This window comes from Pogona vitticeps, chromosome 1 (genome assembly GCF_051106095.1).
Source record: "Pogona vitticeps strain Pit_001003342236 chromosome 1, PviZW2.1, whole genome shotgun sequence".
Taxonomy (NCBI): Eukaryota; Metazoa; Chordata; class Lepidosauria; order Squamata; family Agamidae; genus Pogona; species Pogona vitticeps.
In genome coordinates, this window is record NC_135783.1 from 24742231 (window position 1) to 24770086 (window position 27856).

The window sequence follows — 27856 nt, forward strand, 5'->3', positions numbered from 1 at the left end:
TATTGTGAAGTGGCTTAATAAGTAAGCCACTTCAGGACATTGGCAAATTGAAGACATCCTCTGCTCTCTGGCAATTTAAATTTTTTTTTAAAAACCCTTGTAAATCATCACTAAGGTGCTGAATCACTTAAAAAATATTTTCCTCAGTTTGTTTGAAGGGCCAGTTGAGAAACTGCTTGCAGATGAATCTGTGGATTTGACTTTGGGCAGTTTGTTGACTCATTCTTTAGAGAAACCAAAAAAGCGTTTGTAAATACTGTACCTAACACAAGTTGCAATGCTCAGTTGAAGGACATACTGTGACTAGTCCTGTAATTCTGCTTCCATCTTTGTTCTTCACCACAGTTTTAAATATAAACATGTCAAATTCAGTATGCTTAATACCTGTTCCACCCCTGAGCTCCAAAATCCAATCTCTTCAAAAGAGTAGGAAAGCAGACCAAAAGACGGATGTGAGCAGAAGCAATCAGAACTGGAGAAAAATACACTCAAATGTTCCCCTTGCACTCCATGTTTGCTGCTTCCTGCCATGAAACTGGCCTGCTTGGTCTTCTTCTGAGTGAAGGCAGCTTCTCTCAATGCCCCTTTTATGAGTCTTAACACAGAGCTTTTCTGACTTAAGTCTTATCGCCCTGCAACAGAGATTGTGGGAAAAGAAGAAAGAATAACAAGGACAGTGGCTGGGTTTTCATCGCCAGCACTTCTGCACCAGAGCAGAGTGAGCAAAAACGAGAATGAAGCAAAGCCTTTGGCGCGGTTGCCAAGTTCTAACATAGCCACAGATTATGACACCTTTCGCAAATACTTCAAATTAACTCACAGCTAACTGTCAAGGATCTGGTGTCAAGATTTTGCATCGGAAGAGGTGGGCTGGAGTCTGCAAAAGCTCCAGCTGCATAGTATATATTTGGTAGTCCTCAATGTTCCACAAGCTCTGATTTTTTTTCCTCACAAGGAGAGTTTCATTCCTAAAGACCTCCTAATCTTCCCTAGGTTTGTTAACAGCAGAATGACAGAGAAAATGAAGCCTCAGGCAAAGGAGCTCTTAGACTACATCCACACCACATTGTTAACAGGAATGCTCAGAATTCTCTGTTGAAGGCCTCTAGGAGTCTAGGGTTTTCCTCTTGACTTATAGCAAAGAATCCAAAGTGTTTCCTCAACTGCAGCTCCCAGGATTCCACAGAACGGATCCTTGAGCGTTCAAATGGTATCAGACATTTGGGAGGGAAAGGGGCTGGACCAGTTCAAATCAGCCTTTGCACCATGTGGTCAGTGAAAAATACTTCAGATTCACCCGTTTTATACGTGCAACAATTTCTCCCAGTATTTGACTGTGACTTCGCAGCCTCAGTGCCAATGCATAAAGTTTAAATGCACATCCAGGATATGAATTCCATTGTTTGGTTTTACAGCTGTTTTTCCCCCCTCTTTCCCCAAATCCTTGCTGAAATAAAGGCTCTCACCCAAACACTTAAAGAAACAGATGAAAAAAACTGTGGAGGATGGTGACTAATTTGGCAATGCAGAATAAACAAACTGAAGATGCAAAGAAGCTATTCATTTCGCCTTATTTTATGTATGGGCTGAACATTTTCATTGCAGCATCTTGTAATTGCGAGATATTTTTACATAAAATATGTGTTTTATTTTTTAAAATAAAGCCAAAGACAGATAATTTGCAAATACAGCTGTAACATAATAATTACCCTTGAGTGGGCTCAGCTATTATGAGAGTGATTTTTTTTAATAGGTTTGAAGACTGCCATTTTGGGGTTTCTTCTATTTGACATGTTGGTTCTAAAAATGTTTTATAGGCAAGTTTCTCCTTGAAGTCAGTTCCTGAAATTGCCAACCTGTTAATTTCCAGTGTGCAGTTTTATGTAAAGCCAAATGTACTACAGAATGCCAGTACATTTATAAATTTATAAAATATCACAAAATAGTGAGCAAGTTTTTACTAAGTTCTGTAGACTCTCCACAGGTTGGAAGTTGAACAAAATTGGGGTGGGGGTGGACACAATGTTGCTGCACCTGAAGTCAGTTAATCTTAACATTCTTCCGAGTAAATGCATTTGAAACAACACTTATTAATCCTACCTGATGCATTTCAAACATTTTGGACTACAACATCCATCATACAAGCCATGCTGGCTGGGGTGACAGGAACCGGAGTTATAGTTAGCGACAGGGTTTTATTTATGCTATGGTATTTATTATATATTGTATTTTGTACTGTTGATTTTAATGTGGCTTTATTTGTTGTGACCACTCAGAGAGTGTTTGCAAGGTATACAAGCTGAAATAACAAGCAAACAAACAAATACATTTGGAAAACACTTGTTTGGGGATGTCTATACTAATCTTGTAGGTAGTAAAAGAAGCAAATAAAAGAAGCGTTTATGTAGCTAGTTTAATTAGATTTTCTTCCAATATGAAGAATCTGGCAGAGATGAGAAGTTACTCTTTTTTGGGTAGGTTTTTTTTAAAAAAACTACAATTCCCAGAATCCCACAGGCTGTGGGATTCTGGGAAGTTTGGTTTTAAAATTTTTTTTTACTCCTTCACATTTGGATCCTTGCTTATGTCTTTCAACACGAATGAAGTAGAGATCACTCCTACAAGCCTTTTAATGAAATACAGATTGTTAAAATTCGAGGATGTTTGTACAAAGATGTTTATTGGATGATAAAACTGGACCCTGTGGTCTGCCCCCAGCTGCAGAAAACAGGCACCTATTTTATACAAGCTTCTAAACAGGTTCTCTAATGCCGGCTTTCTTTCAACTGAGTTTTACAAAACAAATAGTAACACCTCAGCCATCAAACATCACAGAATATTCCCTCTGCCTTGTTTCTAAAGCAGTAAATCAGGAAGGAAGGAGCACAAACCCCCCACCTGAGGTAAGTTCATTACTTCAGAGTTTTTAGTGGGATGACAGTGCCGAAATCATTAACAATGTTGTTTTAAAGGAAGATTGTAACTGAGCTTCAAAGCTAACAGCACCCTCATAAAGGGATTTGTTTACACTTCTTAGCTCCATTGTTTTTAACTTGGGCTTTATGAAGGTTTTAAAATAAAGACAATGGCACATCTGTTGACACTCTTTTTTTCACAAGCCCAGATGGGGTGGAAAATCAGGGCCCTATACAGAGATTTGATGTTGAAGAATCCCTGCCCTGAGCCTCCACCTAAAGGGTGAGGATCTCCACTTTGAAAATGTGTACTCCTCCTCCAGTCTCCGAAAGGCTGTCAAACATTTCTAGGACCTGTTTGCAGATCTCAAAACAACTGAGATGTAGAGAAGGACCAAGTAATGGATGAAAATACAAGGGCACTTAGGAATCCTAGCCGCCTAGAGTGGTCCTGAGTTGGCTAGATAGGCGGGATATAAATAAAATAAAATAAAATAAAATAAATAAATAAATCCTTCAGTTCCACTAAAATGCAGAGCTTGAAACGCTAAATTGGAAGGACTACAATGCCCAGAATCTTCCAGCCAGCATGGAGTGGTTATTTCTCCAAAATCAACATTTTCAATCTCTGCAGAAATCTTAGGAAAGCAAGATGAGGAATTGGGCCCTTTAGTGGCTCAACCAGTCCCAGTGATTCCACTGGGGTCGAATGGAGTTGGAAAAGAAATAGAGAGCAGAAATGACCAGTTGTGAAAGAACCAGTTGCCTCCATATTGGCACACAGAGTGAGTGATTCCAATAGCATAGAAACCAGGCTGAGCTACCAAGCAATGATGAGTACCTTCCTCTGTTTTTCGTTTGTAGGTGCATCCGAAATGGCAGAAGCCACACCTATTCATGAATGAACAGTTTTTTAAATTTTCAATCAGCACACCCATCTGGAAAATGGAGGCAAATTATAGATGAAATATGTGGTTTACAATAAAAGCTGCACCACGGTTGATTTACATCCCTTGAGTGCCCACAACATGAAGTCTAGGGGCTTCATGGCTGCATGAGTACTTTTGTTTTTATTTAATTGCGTGTTTTTCATGTCACATTTTACATGAACAGGTTTTTAAATTGCTTTTGAGAACACAAAAAAGGTTAAAAATACAATAAGGGTAACTGAAAATGAAAAAGGTATAAGATGATATAATAAAATGAGAGAGAAAATTGAGGCTTTTCGAAGTTTTTCTAAAAGGTCATCCATAATATAGATGTAAACTGGTTTAAAAGTCTTTCCAGGGAACTCTGGGGCTGTTTGAGGGTGACCTGGGATAACTAACATAGTTTTAAGCTAGTGGTTCGCAACCTTGGGTCCTCAGGTGTTCTTGGACCACGACTCCCAGAAATCCTGTCCAGCACAGCTAGTGGTGAAGGCTTCTGGGAAATGAAGTCCAAGAACATCTGGGGACCCAAGGCTGGGAACCACTGTCTAAGCACTGCCACAAAAGTCAGGGGTAACTCATTTATGAGGGCAAATAGGGTATTAATCAACTGCCAGCTGGCCCACAATACCAAAAAACCTTTATTTCTTTTGTTCTATGTCCATGTGACAGCTTGTTCGCTCCTTTGTGTATGTGTCTATATCTGTATGAATACCCACTTTTGTCCTGACTCTGCCTGCCACCCTTGGCTTTGTTCACCTGTTCTGTGCCTTCTGTTTTATAGTGGACCGCAGCCATCACCAGGCAAACCGCAGCTTCCATGATTCTTTGTGGGACTCTTTTGACAGTTTCTTGTTGTTTAGTCGTTAAGTTGTGTCCGACTTCATGACTCCATGGACCAGAGCAGGCCAGGCCCACTGCCTCCTGGAGTTGAGTCAAATTCATGTCGGTAGCTTTAATGACACTGTCCAATCATCTCATCCTCTGTCGTTCCCCTTCTCCTCTTGCCTTCACATTTTCCCAACATCAGGGTCTTTTCCAGGGAGTATTCTCGTCTCATGAGATGGCCAAAGTATTGGAGCCTCAGCTTCACGATCTGTCCTTCCAGTGAGAACTCAGGGTTGATTTCTTTCAAAATGGTTTTTGACAGTTAGCATGGTGTAAAAGTAACTTACATTTCCACTGTAGTTTTAGGGATTTTCACCAGGTCTAATTTGTTGGATTATCGCAGTGCTGGAGGAAATGTGCCGTATGCTTTATTCATTCATTCTTTCTCTGATTTGTCTGAAGGTGCATCTGTTTGAGGATGATGTGAATTTGTATCCTCCAGATGTTTTTGACTCCCAGTAGTTCCAGCCAATGTGGCCAATAGCCAGGAATTATGGGAGATGTAGCCCAGAACATCCAGAGAATACCAGCTTGGAGAAAGCTCTTTTAGCGGCCTGGAGATCATTTTAGAGGACTGTACGTTAAATTATTGTTATGTGAGTTCAAAGAGTAAGGAGGAGGGTTGTGGAAGGTCCATCCCTTGCTCCTATCAACCTAATGGGAGAGTCTGAAGAAGAGGAATTGAATTTGCCAAGATTTTTGGTCCAGGAAGTTTACTCACTGCTTAAATCAGTGTGGATAGAGGGACCTTGCTGGGAGAGGGACCTTGTGCCTGCGGCCCACCTCCCTGTGCCTTCTTTAAACATGTGGGGCAATAATTTCCAAAGAGGCCTCCAATCTATCAGTTCTCATGTACACAAAAGTGCAAACATATTCATGAGGTTAGCAGATGTGCATTGCCTGGAAGAAGAGACAGCCAAAGGAGAAACCCAAGCCAAATATTTACATTTAAAGATCTGCTTTAAAAATCGGCAACACAACAGCCTGTTTTAAAAACCATCACCTCGAAACCAGTACATTCATTATGCATAGTGGAAAAAGGCAATTAAAATGTAATGGAGCTTGCATGGTGTGCTGAAAGAGCAGAGGAAGCCAGACCTTAGAGGCAAATGTGTTGTTGGAACAAATAGGAAAGAGTGAAAGATATATTTCATTTCTAACTCAGGATTCTCTGGTTCTGTTCAGCCATGGATTTCAAAATATGTTGTGAAAATAAACAGAACTGTACAGTCTTCCATTTGAAAGGTATAGATTTTGTTCTGTGGCAGATCGTACTGGGCAGTTAAGAGTCAGGCACTGTGCTGGTCTCAGCTGCGCTGAGCGGGCTTTCCTTGGAACCCTCAGATAAGACTTCTTAATACTCCATATATATGTGGATATATGATACATAGGATATACGGGCTAATAATGCCATTGTACAAAAATGATTGTAAGGCCACACCTGGAGTATTGCACATAGTTCTGGTCGCCGCACCTCAAAAAAGACATAGTGGAAGTGGAAAAGGTGCAGAAGAGAGTGACTAAAATGATGACTGGGATGGGGCACCTTCCTTATGAGGAAAGGCTACAGCGTTTGGGGCTCTTTAGTCTAGTGAAAAGGTGCCTGAAAGGGAGACACGAGTGAGATGTACAGTGTGTGGATAAAATGGGTAGAGGGAAGCTCTTTTCCCTCTCACGCAATACCAGAACCAGGGGACATCCACTTCAATTGAGTTTGGGGAGAGTGTGAACAAATAAAAGAAATTGTTGACCCAGCATGTTTTTAATCTGTGAAACTCCTTGCCACAGGATGTGGTGATGGCATGTGGCCTAGATGTCTTTAAAAGGGGATTGGACAGATTCCTGGAAGAAAAGTCCATTGCAGGTTACAAGCCATGATGGAGATGTATAATTTCCAGGCTTAAAAAGAAGGAATTTCCAAATCCCAGATGCGGGGGAAGGGTATCAGGAGACAGGTCTCTAAGTTGACCCGTGTGTTCCCGGAGGCATCTGGTTTGGCCACTGTGAGATACAGGAAGCTGGACTAGATGGGCCCTTGGTCTGATCCAGCAGAGCTTTTCTTATGTTCTTATGAGATCAGAGGACAGACGTCCGCAATCCTTCTTCCTACTCTTTGAGTTCCGAGAACAATAATACAGTGGTTGTCTTACTGTATATCTATAACAATAATAATGCGCCATCAAGTCAATTCTGACTTATGGCAACACTTTTCAGGATTTTCCAGGTAAAGAATACAGTACAGTACTCAGAAGTAGTTTACCATTCCCTTCTTCTGGGGTCATTCCAGGATTGTGCAGCTTGCTCAAGGTCACATAGGCTGGTTGTGCTTGCAGGGGGCCCAGTGAGGAATCAAACTCCAAACCAGATATCTAAACCACTGAGCTATCCAGCCAGCTTTAGTTCCCAAACTGAGGAGAAGGAAGTAAGCAGCAATATTCGAGGCTTGTGAATAAAATATTTACATATATAATATTCCCTCAGCTTAGGAACTAAAGTGATATATGTCAGATTTTTAAAATCAATTTTAAAAATGTAAAAAGAGGACAGCTTCACACTCTGGATGGCGAAATTTGAAAAAAAAATCATCAGAAAAAATGGGAAGTGAAGGGCCGTAAAGGTAAGGTAAAGGTTCCCCTTGACAATTTTTGTCCAGTCGTGTCCGACTCTAGGGGGCGGCGCTCATCCCGCTCTTCAAGCCATAGAGCCAGCGTTTGTCCGAAGACAATCTTTCCGTGGTCACATGGCCAGTGTGATTTAGACACGGAACGCTGTTTACCTTCCCACCGAGATGGTCCGTATTAATCTACTCGCATTTGCATGCTTTCGAACCGCTAGGTTGGCGGGAGCTGGGACAGGCGACGGGAGCTCACTCCGTCGCGTGGATTCGATCTTACGACTGCTTGGTCTTCTGACCCTGCAGCACAGGCTTCTGCGGTTTAGCCCACAGCGCCACCACGCTTGTGAAAAATGAGTCGGTCTAATAAACTTTAATTCCCAAACTGAGGAGAAGGAGGAAAGCAGCACTTTTAGAGGTTGTTGGAGTAAAATAATTACAACAATTACTTTATATTAAATCTTACTGTATTGCTGCTCACCATGTGATGAAACTGAAACTGTATTGTAGAAGAAAAATTCAGAGGATTTAATTGGCCTAAAATGATGCATCTTCTTTCAGAAGAAACAGAGGCTGGAATCTTTTACACACTCAACCTAGAAGTATGCACTGTGGAAAACAATAGATAGTCATATGAACATCCATGCGTAACTATGAAAAGACTAGTTATAGGGAACTACATAATAATCATAATCTTAGAACTGCAGAGCTGGAAAGGGACTCTATGGATCATCAAGTCCAGCCCTGTCAGGTAGGCACAGTGGAGAACTGAACTCCCAACCATACCTAATCCAGCATACCTGTAACTAGTTGCTTTTTGCTAAAACAAGCTGAAATCAAGTAATAAGTCACAAGTAGGGCCACTGAATCTATGGGGATTTCAGCCATTGTATGACAATAGTTTACTTTTTAGATATAATGAGCAACATCTAAGTTCCTTAAATGCAACAAGAAGCATATGGATGTTTTCAAAAATTACTTTTAAATTGCCATTTAAGGTATTTTAGAGACCTTTTGACATACTTTTTCAGGTTTCATGCCATTCTCTTGTCAATCCTAAGAGGCAAAAGAAGTATTTATCGGCTTTTTCTTTAGTTCTTTTAAAAAATATTTCCAAAATGCAGTAACAGAATTAGCTATGAAGCAGTATGTCCCAGTATTGTTCTTTCCTGTTGGTAACAACAATGCAATTAGCTGTGTTGGTAAAGCAATAAAAATGGTCATCTGGCAGCCAAAAAGTAATGAGTAATACAACAAGTTATTGTACTTTTAAGATATACTCTGGTATGAATCTTTTGAAAGGTGAGGAATTAAAAACTTCCTGTTGATCTATATGCCTAAACCCACTCTCTAGCTAGAAAACCTGTTCCCGCATCTTTTCCTTACTCAGAATCCACCTTTAAAACAAGCTTTTCCCTCTATCTCCTTGAGGCTACATGAGACCATCAGACTATGAAAAGCACCAAGCACTTAACTGTGACAGCTAGTTTCTACCAGTTGTATTTGTATGAGTTTCGAAGAGCTGAGCAGGGTTGTTAAGGAATGGACTTTTTGGTGGTTACTACTTCATCAGGTCCCTATAGTTCAGAAGTGTCTTGATGGCATAAAATAACTTTGTTTTTCCTTGAAGGTTTGTTTAGTCCAGTTTTGCTTTAATAGAATGAACTACTGCTACACAACTGGAAAACTGTTATTCTTCCGTATCCCGAACTGAGAGCTAATTTGGGAGCAGGGGCTAGGAATATACACTAGCAGTATTTTGTCCTCCACACCTTTGTCGTGTTACATCTGCCATTACTACACCCAGTGAAAAATGAGTAGCTGATTTTGTGAAATATGGTGAAAACCCAAATACTTTGAACAAAAAAAAAAGTTTGAGACTTGAATCTGTGGAGCTCTCTGCCACAAGTCTCCCTCAGTTATAAACTTTAACCATCGACATCAAAATGAACTCTCTGTAAGGTATAGAATTCAGTTGTTTTATTTTTTTTATTCCATATGCATGGAATTGACATTACTGTGAGTGACAAGATGAACAAAATCAAAAAGTGTATTATGGGAAAAATTAACACGGGAGAATAAGCTGTCACTCTTCAGATAATAGATTAAAATTGCTCCGATGTTATCTAGATTGGTGATTACCATTCTGAATATTTAAGAATCTTCCTAAGCGAAGTACAGTGGACCCTCGACTTACAGACGGCTTAACTTACAGACTTTTCGAGTTACAGACTTCTCTGGCTGCAAAATTTAGGTTCGACTTGCAGCCAGAGAATCAATGTACAGACCAGAAAAAAAAAGGAACAAAAATGGAACAAAAACGGCCAGTTACGGATTAATCGGTTTTCAATGCATTGTAGGTCAATGGAGACTCGACCTACAGACTTTTCGACCTGCAGTCACCATTCCAATACGGATTAATTCCATAAGCAGAGGGTCCATTGTAAGCCCTTGGCAGTTTTCCCCTCAGTGATACAGTATTTCCTTAAACTGTTTCTAGAGGCTGGAAACCAGTCACTGGAAACTGGGCCTTCTCTGTGGTGGCCACTTCACTCTGAAATTCCCTCCCACCAGAAGTAAGACTGGCATCATGCCTCTTGGGTTTTAGGAAGCAACTGAAGACCTGGTTGTTCTCCCAAGGCTTTTTGTAGTCTGCCCCTAATTAGGCAATCTTATGTCTCTCTCTTGACCATCCACCAGCCATTAACTTCTTTGCACTTTACATGGTTTTAAACCCCTTTCCCTTGTTTTTATTGTCGTCATTATTGTTTATGACCCCGCTTGTGTAAGGATGGTCATGGAACAGATTTCCCCCTACTGTTAGGCTTTCTGTTGTTGTGGAAACAGTCTCACAACCAGTCTGAGATCAAGCATGCAAAGGAAGCTTGCTGGAGCAGTGGGAACATTTTCACGGTTGGCCTTCAGCTATCCCCCAACATTATTCTTTCACCAATATTCTCCAGGCCATATATGTCACCTTTTACAGGGCTGGCATCATGCACGTTGTCATATCTAGTCAAAGAGTTTCCACCTTATGGTGATCTTACAAATTAGTGACCTCCAAGAGCAACTACCATTAACAACTCTGCTTAGGTCTTACAAATTCAAGGCTGTGGCTTCCTTTATTGAGCCAGTCTATCTCATGTGGTTCTCGTCTTTCCCTCCTGTATTTGATTTTTCCCACCATTATTGTGTTTTCACCGAGTCTTCTCATGATATTCCCAAAGTACGATAGCCATAGTTTAGTCATTTTAGCTTCTAGTGAGAGTTCAGGCTTGATTACATCTTCTTTGTCTTTCTGGCAGTTCATGGTATCCATAAAGCTCTCCTCCAATACTGTGTTTAGAATGAATCAGTTTTCTCCCTGTCAGCTTTCTTCACTGTCACTGTTCACATGCATACATAATCATTAGAAAGGCCACAATAAAGGGGATCATACACAAGAATAAAACTGGTACCATCTACCTATAATGGTTCTCCAATTGTGGAATAACATGTGGGACTGAGAGAAAGGCCTCCTGGATGATCTTAACACCAGGCACGATCATAAAGGGAGACATGGTTTTGGACATAGCAAGGCACTTGTGGGTAAGATCCAAGTCAGCCACAATGGATCTAGCCTCTGGCTTTAGTATATATACCCTGTTTCCCTGAAAATAAGAACTAACCTGAAAATAAGCCCTAGTATGACTTTTCAGGATGCTCATAATATAAGCCCTAACCCCAAAATAAGCCCCAGTTAAGTGAAACCCTGCCCTCCACCATGGTGCAGCAACTAGAAGATGACATGACTCAGTTTAACCACTGAGCCTTGTGGTGCAGTGGTTAAACCGCTGTACTCCAGCCAAAACTGTGCTCACGACCTGGGGTTCAATCCCAGGTAATGGCTCAGCCTTCTATCCTTCTGAGGTCGGTAAAATGAGTACCCAGCTTGCTGGGGGGCGGGCAATGTGTAGCCTGCATAATTAACTTGTAAACCGGCCAGAGAGTGCTTGAAGCACGCTTTGCTTTTTTTTTTTTTTGCTTTTATTTAAATAAATGTAGATGAAAATGAAAAAAAAATTAAACATCTCCTGAAAATAAGCCCTAATGCATTTTTGGAGCAAAAATTAATATAAGACACTGTCTTATTTTTGGGGAAACATGGGTATCTATTCCTTTTGGATCAGCAGCAAGACCAGAAAAGGAAGAAGTGACCTTTTTTGGGCTTCACAGCCAGAATGCTTTAGGCAGTGGCCATGCTTGCTGAGGGGATTCTGGGAGTCAAAGTCCAAAAAAGAGAGAGAACATTTTCTCTCTCTAATTAACAGCTGATAACTCATTTGCCCCAAATACTGTTTGGGCACAACGTTAAAATGCTTCTATGCACACACACATAAATACACATCCTGCCCTACTGGTGTTTATACACACCATTCAGAAACTGGAATTAAAGAATCAGAAAACCTGCTCACTGTATACGTAATTGTGGGATGCAAGCTAGAATGTCAAGTTTTCTTGTTGTATATAAACTGCCTGTCGTCCTAAGGGCCAAGCTGGTCAGGCTAAGCTTTTCTCCCAAACGTACCACAGAATTGTCAACCCTGCATTTTGGAGTTTGCTCCGCTCCTTCCCCTTCAGCTTGGCTGCTCGAGCAAATTGTCCGTGTGCTCTCTAGAAACCACACACACTATTGGTGAATATTTACCAATCTGTGAAGTCAGCAGAGTTGCAGCTGTTTTTTTTTTTTAAAGGCTATGCAGGGCAAAACTGGGTACCCCAGGCGAATAAAGGCCAATTCTTTTACAAGCAGAATTTGCTCGCTTCACTAGCTTGTTATGACTTGAAGTGTCTGGCCACTGAACTGTGCATCTGGCTCTTTTGATGCTCTGAAAGAGATCATGTCCTGACAGACAGTGGTGCCAGCCTGGAAAAAATAATAATTACCCCCCAATAAGTCAGAACAAGAGAGCTTCAGCACTGTTATGATTTTAGGACAGTAACAGCTCGAGCAAGCAGCTTTAATAAGCAAAAGCCACAAGCCAGACAGGGACTGCGTGTGATATGGATACTTGGTTGAAGACTTCGGTTTCCTGGCAGTGACTGCTTCAGATCACTAAGCCTTCCATCAACCTGCTGTTAGACCATTTTGGTGGTAGCAAAAGCCCACAGAACATATGAGATCCCAGCACTGCACAGAGAAATTGAAGTCTTGCAAAGAGGAAAAGATAAGAAAAAAGTGTCCAGCTAACTAGAAACCTGCTGTGGATGTCGTAAAGCAGTTTAGATTTATGCCAGATCCAGCATTCATTGGTTAAGCTCATATTTATGTTGAGCCTCAAGGGTTTGGGGGCAAATGGCACATCAAAATCTTAACCACATTTTTATGGCCCAGAAGATCATGGAAATTTGTTTGCATGCAAAGCAAAGCATGCTGCTTATATACTGCCCCATAGCATTTAAAAAACTTCCTGGGTTTACACGTTAACTATGCAGGCTACACATTGCACAGACATATAAAATCTGTAGGCTCTGAAACATGCATAATACATACATGTTAGCTTTGGGAGGGAGTCTCCGTGGTCTCCAAATTCTGCATTTCTGTTCCACCTTTCAGTGATTTCAAGGTAATACATGGTGGTTGCCTCCCCATTTTATCTTCACAGCCATGCTCTAATGTGTGTGTATGCATGTGGGGAAATCCAAACCCTACAGATGGGCAACTCTTCTATACAGCTGGCTGGATAAGTGGGTGAGTCGTGTTCCTGGCTGCGGAGCCAGAGGTTGGCAGCTCGATTCTTCACCATATCTCTTGGGAGCGCCCCCAAAGTATGGCATAGTAAACCACTTCTGGGTATGTACCTGGAAAATCCCTGGAAAGGTTCCATGCAAGGCAGAAACAACTTGACCACATATAAATTATTAATTATGCAATTGTACAACAGGCAAACTTTTACTTGTTCCTGAACTATCTAGGCTAGGTTGCAAAATAAGGGAGAGGAGGAGGGAAATTCAAAAATTTGGCTCTGTATTTTAAGCAATGGAGATCAGAAATTAACTCAGCCCCAAGGCAAAAATCAAAGTCTTGATGAGTCAGAGAGTCATTCAAGTATCTGATGATCTTCACCAATTCACACTAACTCTAGAAATCCTCAGTGTCCTTTTGTCACTTTTAACTTGCTTTTAAAGCTAGCTCTGCCACTTCTCCTTCTTTCTCTTCCTGCTTAGGATTTTGCTAAGTTTTCAATAATAAGTTTGATACCATTTGCTTTTTATTGCTGCTGGTGGTCCCCTTCCTTTACCCACATTAATAGGCTCTGCCTTCTTTTTCAATTCACCTTCTTTCACATTTTCGTTTTTGCTTCAGTAGAGGAGTTGTCCCATTGGCATCCTCTGTAAATCCTTCCACTTGTCCTCTTGCTCTGGTCTCCATCTGACTACTATGTTTCTGCCACTATTTCCCTTCTTTGCCACATTATTAACATGCCTTTTTCATTTGGCTTCTTGCCCCTTCCCTTAATATATTTGCATTGCTTTTACAGGTTCACCTCTTTGTTGAGGTTTTTATTCTGTGTTTTTTTTAATTATATGTTTTTTTTTTCATTTTTACTTGAATTGTGCACTTTAAGTCCTTTGTTCAGTTATGTTTTATTAATACTTCTCCGTTCTTTGTCTATTTGCTACTTTGTGCTTCAGGCTGTATGACCCTTGAGGCAGAACTTTCTTCTTCTTTTTAACATTTTATACAAAGCCACATGCTCTACAAATGAATGAGGGTGATAGTAACAATATGAGTAACAATAATGACAACCATGGGAAAGCCAGAACTCAGAATGTTACATTCTAAAAAGAAATAATTACTTCTTTGGCAGTCTTGTTTTTATTATCATTCTTATCCTTCTGATTGTGCAAGTAATCAAATTAATTGTATGTTAATAGACTGTATTGTATGTTACCAACAGGTCAGAAAAATACAGGTATATACTTTCTGGTGCCGTCTACTGGCCAATTCTGATACTGCACCTTGGAAATAAAGATGTTCAGAAGATAAAGTGGAAGAATGTTCCTTTGCCACATAGGAGTGATATGAGAATATCATAAATGCTGAAAAATTCTTGGCGGAAAAATCTAGCTGTCCTAAATAGCCATAGACAAATAAAAATGGCAGAAGCCAATCAGAGTTAGCAAGGTTGAGAAGAATACAGTACTGGGTTTGAGCCTCTGGCAAGTGCCTAGTTATTGCCAGCTGGTGGCGTGGGTCTCCCTGAATATTCCCTCAAGAGGAGCAAGTTATCTTGTGAGGCAAAAAGTTATCATTAAGAAGCAGCATCTTGGTTTTGGGTCGGCTTTCATTCCTGCTGAACACCAGGATAGCTCAAGAGACTTGAGTGGATTTTTGCCAAAGCGTAGATGAGATTAAAATCAGGCTGCACGGCTGGAGCATGGTATGCAGCAAATGTAAAAATAAACAGAACAGTATCAGGAGAATCTAAATGTAGGCCTGCACTTTTAACAACACAGAGACTGTTTTTATAAGAAGCCAGCTGCTTGGAGAAACAACTAACTCCTTCCTCTGTGACTAAGTGGCTTTGAATGCCACTTGGACCTGCTCAGCTCCTCTTTGGGCTTGGCGCTGTCTTGAAGAAAACTGACTGACAGCCTTTCAAGGGTTCTTAAAATATCAAACTTTTCCAGATGGGAGCCCTGGACTCTTAAGGGGAAGCTGACGAGATGAGCTTTAGATTCCTGTAGCATCTTTATAAAACAATGACACAACCAACAGAAAGTAAACCCCTCAGGCATGCTTATGTGGAAACAAGGCTCCTCTGTATAAATATTCACCATGTTTAAACGATGGCATGTGTACATACATGCGTGGGAAGACATGGGGTTGGTCCTCTCTGAGTCCCTTCTCCTATTCAGCCAAACTTTCTTTTCAAAGTTGCTAGTGGGCCGTCAGGGACGGGGGAGCCTCAGGGAGCAGGTTTGGGGGTCTTATGAAATGGGAATGTGTTGTTAGCTGTTGTATTGTTAGTTATGTGGTTTTGTTGCTAGGGAGGGGAAGAGTTGTTTGTGAGACTGTCTGCCTCCTGTGACAAAACAGTGGGGGCCTGTTTGTTGGAGTTTCTTGGAGTGTCTTTTCCCCACTATCATCCGCCCACCCCACCAGATTTTCCCAGGCTATGCTCCTCCGTGTTGCCACCCTGAGGGAGGCTCACAACTCAACTGTAAGAGGCAGGCCCTTGTTTGTGGTGGCACCACCCTTGTGGAACCAGCTCCCAGGGAAGCCTCTGCCTGGCTCCCTCCCTGCTGGCATTCAGGAGTCAACTCAGAACATGACTTTTCAGGGAGGCCTTCCACATTGACCCTGGTTGACTGTACGCCGTTATGGGAGAATCACCTTTGGTGCTATCTGTTTTAATAGTTATTTGTCTAAACTGTTTTAATCTGTTAGAGGTGGGTTTTTTTTCTGTTTGGGCTTCTGTTGTCTTTTTGTAAACCAACCAGAATAGAGCACAGGCACTGATGGGGTGGTATATAAAACAAACAAGTAAACCCTTACCTGAACACACTTGGGTGAGGTGTAGGGTTGACAAGCCATAACATTCTGGCTGACATCTCAGGGAATTGCTGTTTGGGGGATGCAGATTTCAGGGTGAGCAGCACCGGGTGTCCCTGCGCATGTTTCATTTTTGTATGTGTGGTTTCAAAGCCTAGGCACTTGCCTTTCAACTTTCCCGGATGGTTGCCAGAGCTTGCTGAATCAGCAGGAAGATGCTTGTGCATGTCTTGCTCCGGAGAGGGGGAAACACCATGGACCCAAGTGTATGCACCCATTAGTTCTTTCCTTAATCCTTCCCTTTACCCTTGGTTTTCTTTTAGGGGGGACACACACTAAGATTGGGCCCATAGTGCCATTTGGGGCAAAGCAAGGAGTAGTGGACTACTAGCACCAAGGCCCCCAGGCACCTCTCAAACCAAAAAGGTTTCCACACCAATGATGTTCCTCTTTCTTTGCTCTCTTCTTAGTAAGGTTCAGAGAAGGAATGTAATAAAAAAAACCCAAAAATGGATACTGACTTGCCTAAAACTGAATGCAGTAATTCCATTTTGTACAAAATGAGAAATGATTTTAACGGAATTACAGTGCCTCTAATTCAGGAGGGGAAGACAGCGCCTGAGTGACTGATGCATGTATTGAATCTGCCGTCCCATCGCTCACTGTGGATGGGCACCTTCAAGGTCCCTGATCTCCCTTCTTATAGTTCTTTACCTTTAAATTCAACTTGGACTTCAAACAGAGGATACCTTCCAAAGGAGAATTGTCCTCCAGCAGCCCTTTAAATGGAGGACTGACCTCCAGAAGAGAGAGAGAAAAAAAGAGAGAAAGATATGGCACTCTCACTCAGTTATTGTTTATAACACCAAGACCTCGGTTCTGGCCTGACAATGTAACATATGTTTAATGCACCATTTAGGAGTTAGATAGAATGCTTTAGCAGAAAAGAGAGTTCTGGGGTCACCATGAATCTGATCCAACAAAGAGATCCTTAGGTGCTGCAAAACATTAGCAGAAGTGTTTTCAGGCAAATTTTGTGATAAGAAATAATAATAATAATAATAATAATAATAATAATAATAATAATAATAATAATAATAATAATAATAATAATAATAATAATAATAATAATAATAATAATAATAATAATAATAATAATAATAATAATAATAATAATAATAATAATAATACATAAAGTGAAAATTGAAACATACTGAATTACTATCACAGATACCTTAAAATGCAGAACTGCAATCCTCAGAAGGTTCTAATGGCTCCAAAATGCCAGCCTGCAAACACCCCGCCGTGTTTAACATTAAAAGACAACACTCAGGGTAATAAAATATAAAGAAGCACAAATAGCAGATATCTTATTTGTAGATCAGGAGGGAAATGAAGACTGGAATAAGTTAGCAATGTTAGCTACAAAAAGGCAGATAAAAGGAAGAAACCACAAATATGTACCAAGAAAAAAAAAGTTAGCAAAAGAAGATTATCTTGGGGAGAAGCCTGATACTTTATACCCTAAGCATTATGTTGTATTTTGTCAAATCATTGATGCAGGTTGGCTTGCATTGAGTTAATAGGAGATTTATGATATACAGATAAGAAGTAGGAAATTCCTGACTGCAGCCAAACACAACTAGGTCCAGTGCCATCTAGTGACTCAACTATATAATGGCATTATCCACACTATCACCAAATAAGCTTACGTTCACTGCATGCCCAGCAGGAGTATGAAGGTATGCACTATATACCAGGTTAAACGCAATGTGTGCAGCAAAACATTGGGGTTTTTAATGCTTAACTAAACTCTATTTAAATTCTTAAGTAAGGACGATCCAGTCTAAACTAGGGCAGCACATGCCAGTGATGTGCAGGACACGCAATAATGGGCTGAAATGAAAGGAAGCCAGATTTCAGTTGAATATCAGGAAAAACCACCTAACTGTTAGAGCAGTATGACAGTGGAACCTGTCGGGGGTTGGTGAGTGCTACAACACTTGAGGCATTCAGGAAAAACTTAGATAATCACCTGGCAGATATGCTTTGATGGTATTTCTGCATTGAGCAGATGGCCTTGTAGGTCCCTTCCGACTTCACTTCTATGAAATCTCACTTTGAAAATCTGCCTCTTCACATTGAGTTAAAAAAATAAAAAACTCAATCAGCAGTAATGCAGATCTTTCCCTCCCCCCACCATATTTTTAACGTGCATGTGGAGGCATGTGCAAATATCGACATTAAAAAAAATGGAAGAGAAGGTTTAAATCCTTGATATCCCTATGTGCTAATCCTGACATGCACACTTACTTTATATTAAAAGAAGTTATATTCAGTCACATGCAAGGTGTTTAGCATAGTGTATAGCTTGGCCTCACCCCATTATTTTGGTGATAATTCACCCTAAGATTTCATCTGAAATTTTCCAGCTCTTCAGTTTCCAGCCATGGATTTATCATTAGTACCTAACTCTTACACCTGGCACTTTCCATTCCTACTAGTTATGTGTTGAAGCTTTGTTGTTGTTATTTAGTCATTAAGTCATGTCCGACTCTTCGTGACCCCATGGACCAGAGCACGCCAGGCCCTCCTGCCTTCCACTGCCTCCTGGAGTTGGGTCAGATTCATGTTGGTAGCTTCGGTGACACTGTCCAATCATCTGTCGTCCCCTTCTCCTCTTGCCCTCACCCTTTCCCAACATCAGGATGTTGAAGCTTACTGGTGCTTACTTCAAGTGTGAGCACAGCAAATATGCCATTTTAAAAGTTCATTTTCCACAGGGTATCAGTCACTCAAACTATAGCTAAGGAAAGTTTTCACATGTGGTTACCCCAATCTGCAGAAGGTTTGCCTTTAATCTTCCTGTTTGACTTCCTGTTTTTAGATTGCTCCCTTTTTCAAAAGAAGGGCTTGCCTGGAATCAGCTAGTCTTCTTCCAGTCTCTTTTTCAGCTCTAACATTTTATCTGTCACTCGACAGTGCTTGGAGAAACTGGCTACAGTCAAATGAAATCGAAGGAGCCTAATACTTTTGGTGGCTTTTCTTAAAACGCAGATACAGAACAGATGAACTTGCACAAGCTCGCCAAACTTTGTAGTTGTAGTACAAGATACCCGGAGATCACCTGGATGAAGAAATCTGTCCCACATGACCACAGTTCTTGGTTTAATGTGGTTTTTCTAGGTTGCTAGCAGTAGAAGAGGAGAGACAGCAAAGTGAACAAAGAAACAGTGAAAGGACAGGGCAGGTATATTCACATGATGCAAATCTCAATGGCTTTCTTTGTTCAACTGTACTGTCTTGGAAATTGGAAGAGGAACCAGGATCTATTTACAGAATCAAAATGGTGGCCGGGTAGCTGTGGGTGAGGATGACATAAATCTTTACATATGTAGGTTGGTGGGGTACTAGTGCAAACATGATTAAATAATCCAAAGGAAATCGGATAAATTCTAGGTAGTCATCCCACATATCAGGCAAAATAGTGTGAGAAGGTGCGCCAGGTAAGTGCCCAGGCAATATGGCAGTCAGTCCTTACCTTCCCCACATAGGTGATTCTTTAATTGTGTAATTCTTTTTAAATTATAAAAAAAACCTGCATTGCATTATAAGCATAATTTGTGATTTTAACTCCTTTGAGTTGGATTCCTGCATTGATTAGATTGGACTCGATGTCCTTATAGGCCCCTTCCAATTCTATGGTTCTATGATTCTATGAATATATTATGGGGTATGTGGGATCACTCACACAGAGAAGGAGAGAGGGAAATAAAGAGTCTGTGAGGCTAGCCAGGCCTAGGATCATGTAGATTCCAAGGGAACCCCAAGGCAGATGCAAAAGATTCTGAAGAAGAACCCAAAGTTGCTTTTTTGGCATTCAGTCAAGATTTAGTATGTACACTTCACATCCACAACAATTTGAAACTACTTAAACTGTTATGATTCCATCCAAAGGTACCTTGGGACTTGTAGTTTATTGAAACACTCAGGATTCTTGGCTGTACTTTGGGAACTGTGCTATTGCTCATCAACAGAGAAGTCTATATATGTCACCAAGCTACAGATTTCAGGATTTTGTGGGATGGAGCCATGGCAATTAGAGTGACTTAACATTACACTTGGCTTAACTTTGCCCTAACGATGCATACAAAATTTAAAATCAGCTTATTAGGGAATAGGCTGAGTTTCAACACCTTCCCCTATAGATCTTGGAGGTGGGTAGGTTAAAATGCTACTTAAATAAGAATCCTTCTGCTATAGGATATTTTTTCCTAGCATCAGCATTGCCCCCCTCCCCATCTTGTTGATTTCTGGACAAGGGCAAAACTCTTCCTAATAAAATTCAAGAAAGTATTACATTTCAGAGAAAACAGTATGTGAAGGTTTAAGGCAGTGCCTTGCCCCCTCCTCTTTCCGTTGTAAAGGAAATATACCTTGGCAGGAAGAACACACAATTTCCTCTTAAGATGTGTTTCTATTTTAAGCAGCTTATGTTAGTCTAGACGTGACTGGTGCTTTGTTGACACATCTTAAAATCTGTATTCCTAGATAGGCAACTTGCATTTTGGGTGCTAGAAGATTAGTTTTTTGATTTCACGGGGCGTTTTAAAAAAATCCTGCAAGGAAGATGAAAGGCACAGGTTCAGTGGAATCTTAAAGATGTTGATGGACTACAATTCCTATCATTGCTGGCCTTTTCCTGTATGGGGTGGCCTGATAGGGGTTGAATACAACTGTGCTTGGAAGGCCACACACTTCCCAGCCCTGATTTTTAAGATTTAGGGCCTGTCCAGATGGAGGAATTTGAAGCATCTGGTTTGCACTTAAAAGGTTCTTCAGTGTGACCTATTTTATCTCTCACTTGAGCACTCCTTCCTTTCATGCTGGAGATGTTTATTCTCCTGTGAGAACGGTCCACACAAGTCTTTGTACTGCTGGTTTATTCACAAGCACATTCATTGGGTTTACTCATGAGTAAGGAGGTGGCTGTGGGGCAAGCTCATGGCAGCAGTACTGGTGTGAGGGGAAAAGGCTGGGGAGAGGGAAGGAACGTAACCCTCCCTTTCTCCTCCACCAGGGCTCTGCTGGAGTTGTGTTGCCTTGCGGAATTGAAGCCGTGAAGTCAACACATCCCTTTTTCCTGCCTTTTATTGCAGCCTTCGTTCAGTCAGCTCCCATCGCTTGTCCTGGCTCTTGCCAACTTAGCAGTTTGAAAGCATGTAAAAATGCAAGTAGATAAATAGGTACCACTACGGTGGGAAGGTAACGGCCTTCTGTGTCTAGTCGCACCGGCCACGTGACTATGGAAACTGTCTTCAGACAAACGCTGGCTCTACAGCTTGGAAACAGGGATGAGCACCGCCCCCTAGAGTCGGACATGACTGGACTAATTGTCAAGGGGAATCTTTACCTTTACCTTTACCTAGGTACATGTAGAGGAGAGAGCAGCTTGAGTTTAATCTTTTGCCCCTCCAGCAGGTTCCCTGAGGCAAATCTTACTTCACTTGAAGCTGTTACCAGGCATAGACAACAAATGTGTTCTGTTGGTATACTCGTACAACTGTTTGCATTAGGGAGTCCATGAGGGAGCGAAGAATTCAGTCTTCACCTCTCCACATTGTAGGACCCCATTTTAGGAAATGGGCAGAAAGAAAGGGAAGAAAAAAGTGGTTTCTCCAAACATGAAACTAGTAGGTCATATCATGCTTGGCTGAAAGACATTGTCTTGGGTGGATAACAGCGAAAATAACTGTAAACCACCAGGGTCAAAAGATCATTACCTCATTTGTCCCTTTACAGTTCTCTTGCTTACTATTTTGTATTCTCTAAGCCCATGTATGTATGTACGAGAATTTCTGTAATAGGTGTACTGTTACATTTTTTTTATAATACAGCATTTTATGTTCTTTTGCTGCTACACAGACTGACACAGGAATCCTATTTGAATGTTCTATGTAAATTAGCAAATTTGCATTAATCAAATACTATAGCCTTTGCTGTCAGGTAATTGTGAAGTGAAGCCACGAAGGAGATGATCTGGTCCGTATCTGGAAAGTTCTGTAAGTGGTGCCTCGACTTACGAACTTAATACTCCACCTGTCTGGTCACTCTAGATGGCTGTAGAGGTGCTGGTTGCAAGTCAAAAACTGGTTAATCCGTCCTCTACCACTGGGAGAGAATTTTTTTTTAGACTTAAGATGACATAGGTTAAAAGAAGAGCAGGAAAGGAGGGAGGGAACAATGGGGGAAAGAGGAAAGAAAGAAGGTCATCACTGGGGCACACAGACCCCTCAGACAAAGGTTTGTGCTTTTAAGCACAAAAAGAGAGAAGACACAAAGAGCGAGAAGACAATGGGGGGGGGGGAGAGAGTTTGGAGTCTAAAACACATTTTAAAACCACACATGCTAAACCCACACATTTTAGACCAACACATTTTAAACCAAACACCTTTTAAACCAAACCAAACACCTGGGGAGCATAGAGAGAGAGAGAAGACAAGGGGGGGGGGAGAGACTTGAGTCTAAACTCCATTTTAGAACACAACAGCCAGCACATACCCTTGCAAAAAATTTCTGATTTTAAAACCAAAAGACTAAACTCCATTTTAAAGCACACTAGCCAGCACAGACCCTATCAGAGCACAGAAACATAACCCCCCACCCAGCCCAAACCCAACCTGCAAAATCCCTGTACAGTAAATACAGTGTACTCACCCAGAACAGGCACTCTCTGTTTTAAAAAAGAAAGTCAAAAATCCAAAAATCAATTTTTTTTAAAAAAGCCAAACAAAACAAAACAGTACTTACAGTACAGTACCAGGCTGTCTGAAGTCTCTCTCCATATCCACACTCTCTAACCGCTGGGGCGAGCGAGGTAGCAGACAAGCAGCCTCTTCGCTGGCCAACAGTTAACTGAAAGTTCACATTTCCCGCTTGCCCCGCCTTCCCCTCATTTTTTTTCTGTTCGCAAGTCAAAGCTCCATTTGCAAGTCGAAGCAAAATTTTGCGACTCCAGCTGTTAATATGTCGAAATGTTCGTAGGTGGGGCATTCGTAAGTCGAGGCACCACTGTATTGAAGATTGTACTTAAAGCTCTACACTAATAAAATATTAATGTTTGCAAAAGTCAATTTTTACCTGATCACTTCAGCCTGTTGGGAAAAGTTTGTTTTCTTCTGTGAAATAATAGAAAGGTGTCTAAAATATTCATGAAAAAGTGCTGCAAGAGGAATATATATTGTCGGCATATGGCTAAGCAGGCCTGGCTCCCCACCTTTGACACACTGCACACATCAAGTAAAAGGCTACAACTTTATTGATCGAATTACAGCCACAGTTGAAAATCTGCCACAAGAGAGATATATATTCTTTTTAAAGAACAAGCTCACAAGTAGAGTGAATGTCCCGCGGCAACTTGATTATCGGTCTTGATAAGATGTAGATGGCCACCCGCATATTGTCATAAAAACGACATGCATGCAAATTTAGAATAATGACCCTAATTTAAAAGAAATACAGTACATCTCATCACAGAGAAGACTGGGATCAAGTGATCTATGAGCTTTCTTCTTTGTCTCCATCCAACTTGCTAATCACAGAATCATAGAATAATGGGGCTGAGCCATCAAGTCCAACCCCTTGCTCAGTTCAAGAATCCAAATCCAAACATGCCTGGCAGGTGGTTGTCTAATTTTCTCTTGAATGCCTCCAGCGTTGGAATGCTCACCACCTCCTGGGGTAATTGGTTCCATTATTGCACTGCTCTAACAGTTAGGAACGTTTCCCCTGATATTCAACTGAAATCTGATGTCCTATAACTTGAACCCATCATTATATGTCCTGCACTCTTGGATAACTGAGAAGAGATCCGGCCCTTCCCTGGGGGATAGAACACACAGCAGAGAGGCAGGGCTCTTTTTGAATTCAGAGGTTGGTTAGACAATCACCCCAGCCCAAAAAAGTCCCTCCCAATCATTCAAGCTACAGACAGCATATGAGGTTGCAAACAAAACTCCATTAACCTGTCTTCCTTGCCCAAATCTGAGGTATAAGCTTGAGCTACCACAGCCCTAACTAGATGTAGGTATAAGATCTCCTCAGGAGGACAATTGTGTTCACAAAGAAGATTCTGAAGGAAACTTTTCTCCAAGGTAAGTACTCCTTTAAGAGCCTGCCCTGTCCACCTTTTCAACCAATGGCACTCTCTCAGATTGGGAAATAGTTCTGTTGATCTTCTGATTCAAGGACAGATCTCGCCATTTTGCAGACTGAGACTCCCTCAGTCTTTTCCTTGGTCAGCCCAAGGTCAAGTAGGGGGGATGTTTCTCTTAGGTATCTGGCCTGAAGGGCACTGGAGAATCATGCCAGTGAGGGCATGATATCTAGGGCTCTGAATGGTTAGCACCAAAACAGACTGTTCTAGTCTTCCCTCCTGGGGTGAGATGTATTCTTTTATTTTTTTAGTGGTAAGTTTCCTTTTTTGGGGGGCTATATGTGATGCAGAATATATCATGTGAAAGGCCGAACTGGAGAGATCCCAAATTGGAATTAAGATTGAGGGAAGAAATATCAACAACCTCAGATATGCAGATGATACCACTCTGGTGGCAGAAAGTGAGGAGGAATTAAAGAACCTCTTAATGAGGGTGAAAGTGGAGAGCGCAAAAAACTGTCTGAAGCTCAACATCAAAAAAAAAATAAGATTATGGCCACTGGTCTCATCACCTCCTGGCAAATAGAAGGGGAAGATATGGAGGCAGTGATAGAGTTTACTTTCTTGGGCTCCATGATCACTGCAGATGGGGACAGCAGCCACAAAATTAAAAGACGCCTGTTTCTTGGGAGGAAAGAGATGAAAAACCTAGACAGCTAAAAAACCTAAAAAAGCAGAGACATCTCCTTGCCGACAAAGGTCCACATAGTCAAAGCTATGGCTTTTCCAGTAGTGATATATGGAAGTGAGAGCTGGATCATAAAGAAGGCTGACCGCTGAAGAATTGATGCTTCTGAATTGTGGTCCTGGAGGAGAGTCTTGAGAGTCCCCTGGACTACAAGAGAACAAACCTATCCATTTTGAAGGAAATCAACCCTGAGTGCTCACTGGAAGGACAGATCCTGAAGCTGAGGCTCCAGTACTTTGGCCATCTCATGAGAAGAGAAAACTCCCTGGAAAAGACCCTGATGTTGGGAAAGTGTGAAGGCAAGAGGAGAAGGGGACGACAGAGGACAAGATGGTTGGACAGTGTCATTGAAGGTACCAACATGAATTTGACCCAACTCCGGGAGGCAGTGGAAGACAGGAGGGCCTGGCGTGCTCTGATCCATGGGGTCATGAAGAGTCAGACACGACTTAATGACAAAGCAACAACAATGTGTTACTATTCTCCTTCCATTTGAAGATGAATACACAATTACTGGAGCAAACACTGTTCCAGCATCCTGCCAATATGGCTTTCAGTCCCCCAGGATTATGTATGCATCTTCTCCTTCTGATGTTCCAAAAGCAGTGGTGCCAGCAAATTTACTGGATTGTGCTGGCTGTCTTTTTTCACAGGTTTATTTTGTTTCCACCCACAGATGAAAATCTTTAATTCCATTTATATCTTTGCCATGACTGGAGGAAGAGAACAGCCAGACCAAGGTCTGCAGAGGCAGAAGGAAGCAACTGTGAATGTTAATAAGGAAAAGCTGAAATTTTGCAGCCTGGAGTTGTTGTTTTTTTGGGTTTTTGTTTTCAGTTTTCATTGATCTGTGGCTTTTCAAACAATGTTATTAAAGAGAAACCCCTGATGTTTGGAGTCTTGTGTCAACCTCTCTTTCTGTGATTAAGCAACAGTTTTAATTGCTAGGTTGACATTTAAAGGGTGTGAGATGTAAATCAGGCTGAGATCTGGCTTTAATCACAGTTGGGGTATGTTTCTCTTTTTAGCCTAATGAAGTCCCCAAGTTAGCTTTCACAGCCCATTTGGATCCATATAGATATACATCTCATACGTTTCCTGAACTGCCAGCCCTACAACACCTAATTCTGTGGCTGCCTGTTCTTCCTTCCTCTCTCCCAGAGGAGGAGAAATACAAGAACAACAGGGCCTCTTGATTCATAGGGCGCCAGAGTATCAGCAAGTGGAGGGTGGCAGACAGCAAGATCAAACTAACTCTTCCCTTACCTGGGTGCTGTGGAGGCAGCAAGAAGACCCACACCTCTGTGCTCTCTTCTAGTCTCATTACCTTGATAAGCAAGTAAAAAAAAAAAGGTGACGATGGAGGGTTTCCCTTATTTTGAGGCACTGGTGGGGAATTTTGGGCTACAGTCCATGGACCAAGTTGGCTAGGAGTCAATGGGAGTTGGGATCCCAACAACATGTGGACTGCTTCTCCACATCTAATGTAAAACATTTCCAAAAATGTTTTAAAGTTATTCAGATAGCCTCCTTACTCTATGAGATTTATGGCTACCCCCACATGCCAAAAGTACGTGGGTTGTGTTATAAAAATTGGATTCAGCTCCTGGGGGGAATTTCCTTAAGAGTTACTTAGCAGATGATAAAGAAGCCAATAGTTAGACCTGGATCCAGTACTGCATTATTATGTGGGCCCATTTCCCCCCTTGAATGCTGAATTCTCATTTGTGATTTGTGCAGGACCATGCACACAAGTAACCAAAGAAAGCAGTGTTATGGGGAACAATAATATGGAGAGGGGAAATGTGAATTGAACATTATCTTCTGTTGAGGACCATCAGTGGCCAGGCTAGCTGGGAAAGTCATTGACTACAAAATCAACTTTGCCAAGTCCTGTTCTATATATTTCACACACTTTCCAATCTATGTTCGTCAGAGAAGGCTGTTTTTCTTTATTATTTTTGCATCAATAACAATTTAGAAAATGAATGCGTAGTAACCTAGTGTGAAATTGGAAGTCAAGTGTGACCTAAACGCAAAAAACTGAAACCCAAAACAAAACAAAAACAAACACAGATGAAGAAAAACAGGATTCAGATAGGCTTTGTGGTGATATTGGTGCATGTCAATGGAAGTAAAACCATAAGATTTCCTTTGCAACCCATACTCTAGCTTTTCAAAATAAAAGCAGCACAGAGCTAAATCCAACATTAGCTATACCCAGTGTAGGCCAATGGAAATAAATGGGACTAATTTCTCCCATTCATTTCAATGTAAGTAAGCAAGCAAGCAAGCAAGCAAGCAAGTTTCATTTGGAATTCACTGTTGTTTACTGATATTTCATCTGGTTCCTACCCAGAAGTTAGATTGTACAGGAAATGCTTGTAGTATTTTTATGCATGCAGAGTTCATTTGTAAGTTGGTCAAGAATATCAGGAACCCAGTGTGGTGCAGTGGATGGAGTGATGGACCAGGACTCAGGAGATCTGGACTTGAATTTCCACTCACCCATGGAAATTCAGTGTAGAGGTAGGAGTAATAAAACCATTCCTTAAATATCTTTCTTACCTGAAAAGTCCTATTAGGATTGCAATAGGTTGGTTCCAACCTGACAACATATAACGGAACAAATAAAATAAACAATGGAACAAAATAATGAATTTTAGATACTTTACTCAGGCTTCATGCTCTGGAGAGGACACTTCTCGATACAGAGCATGTTACCATAGTCTCTCGAGACTGGAGGATGCCTATGATGATGAAAAGGCCGTAACAGGGAGATTTTGTTTTGAACTACACTATCAGAATCCCCCACCCAGTGATTTGGGAATCTGGGAGCTATAGGGATTTTTCTAGGATGGGGTGACTGTCAATCTATCTAGCACTAACCAATTGTTCTTTTCCACCTCTGAATTCAGAGACAATCCCGCCTTCCTGCTGAATTATTCTTTACCTCTCTTTAGTCTATTAGAAGCAGTGTTGTTAGTTCTTGTTGGTCTGTTCACAATTGTAAATAATGAAACCTTTTATTCTTTATCTTATTACTATTTCAGAGTGAGTTATTGAGA

General features: G+C 41.2%; 1 long non-coding RNA gene across 1 annotated transcript; it reads left to right on the plus strand.

The window, feature by feature from the left end:
• LOC144585763 (uncharacterized) lies at positions 1–27856 on the plus strand. Its single transcript, XR_013540306.1, has 2 exons — positions 1–2903; positions 25465–27856. It is a non-coding gene; the product is annotated as an uncharacterized LOC144585763 (long non-coding RNA).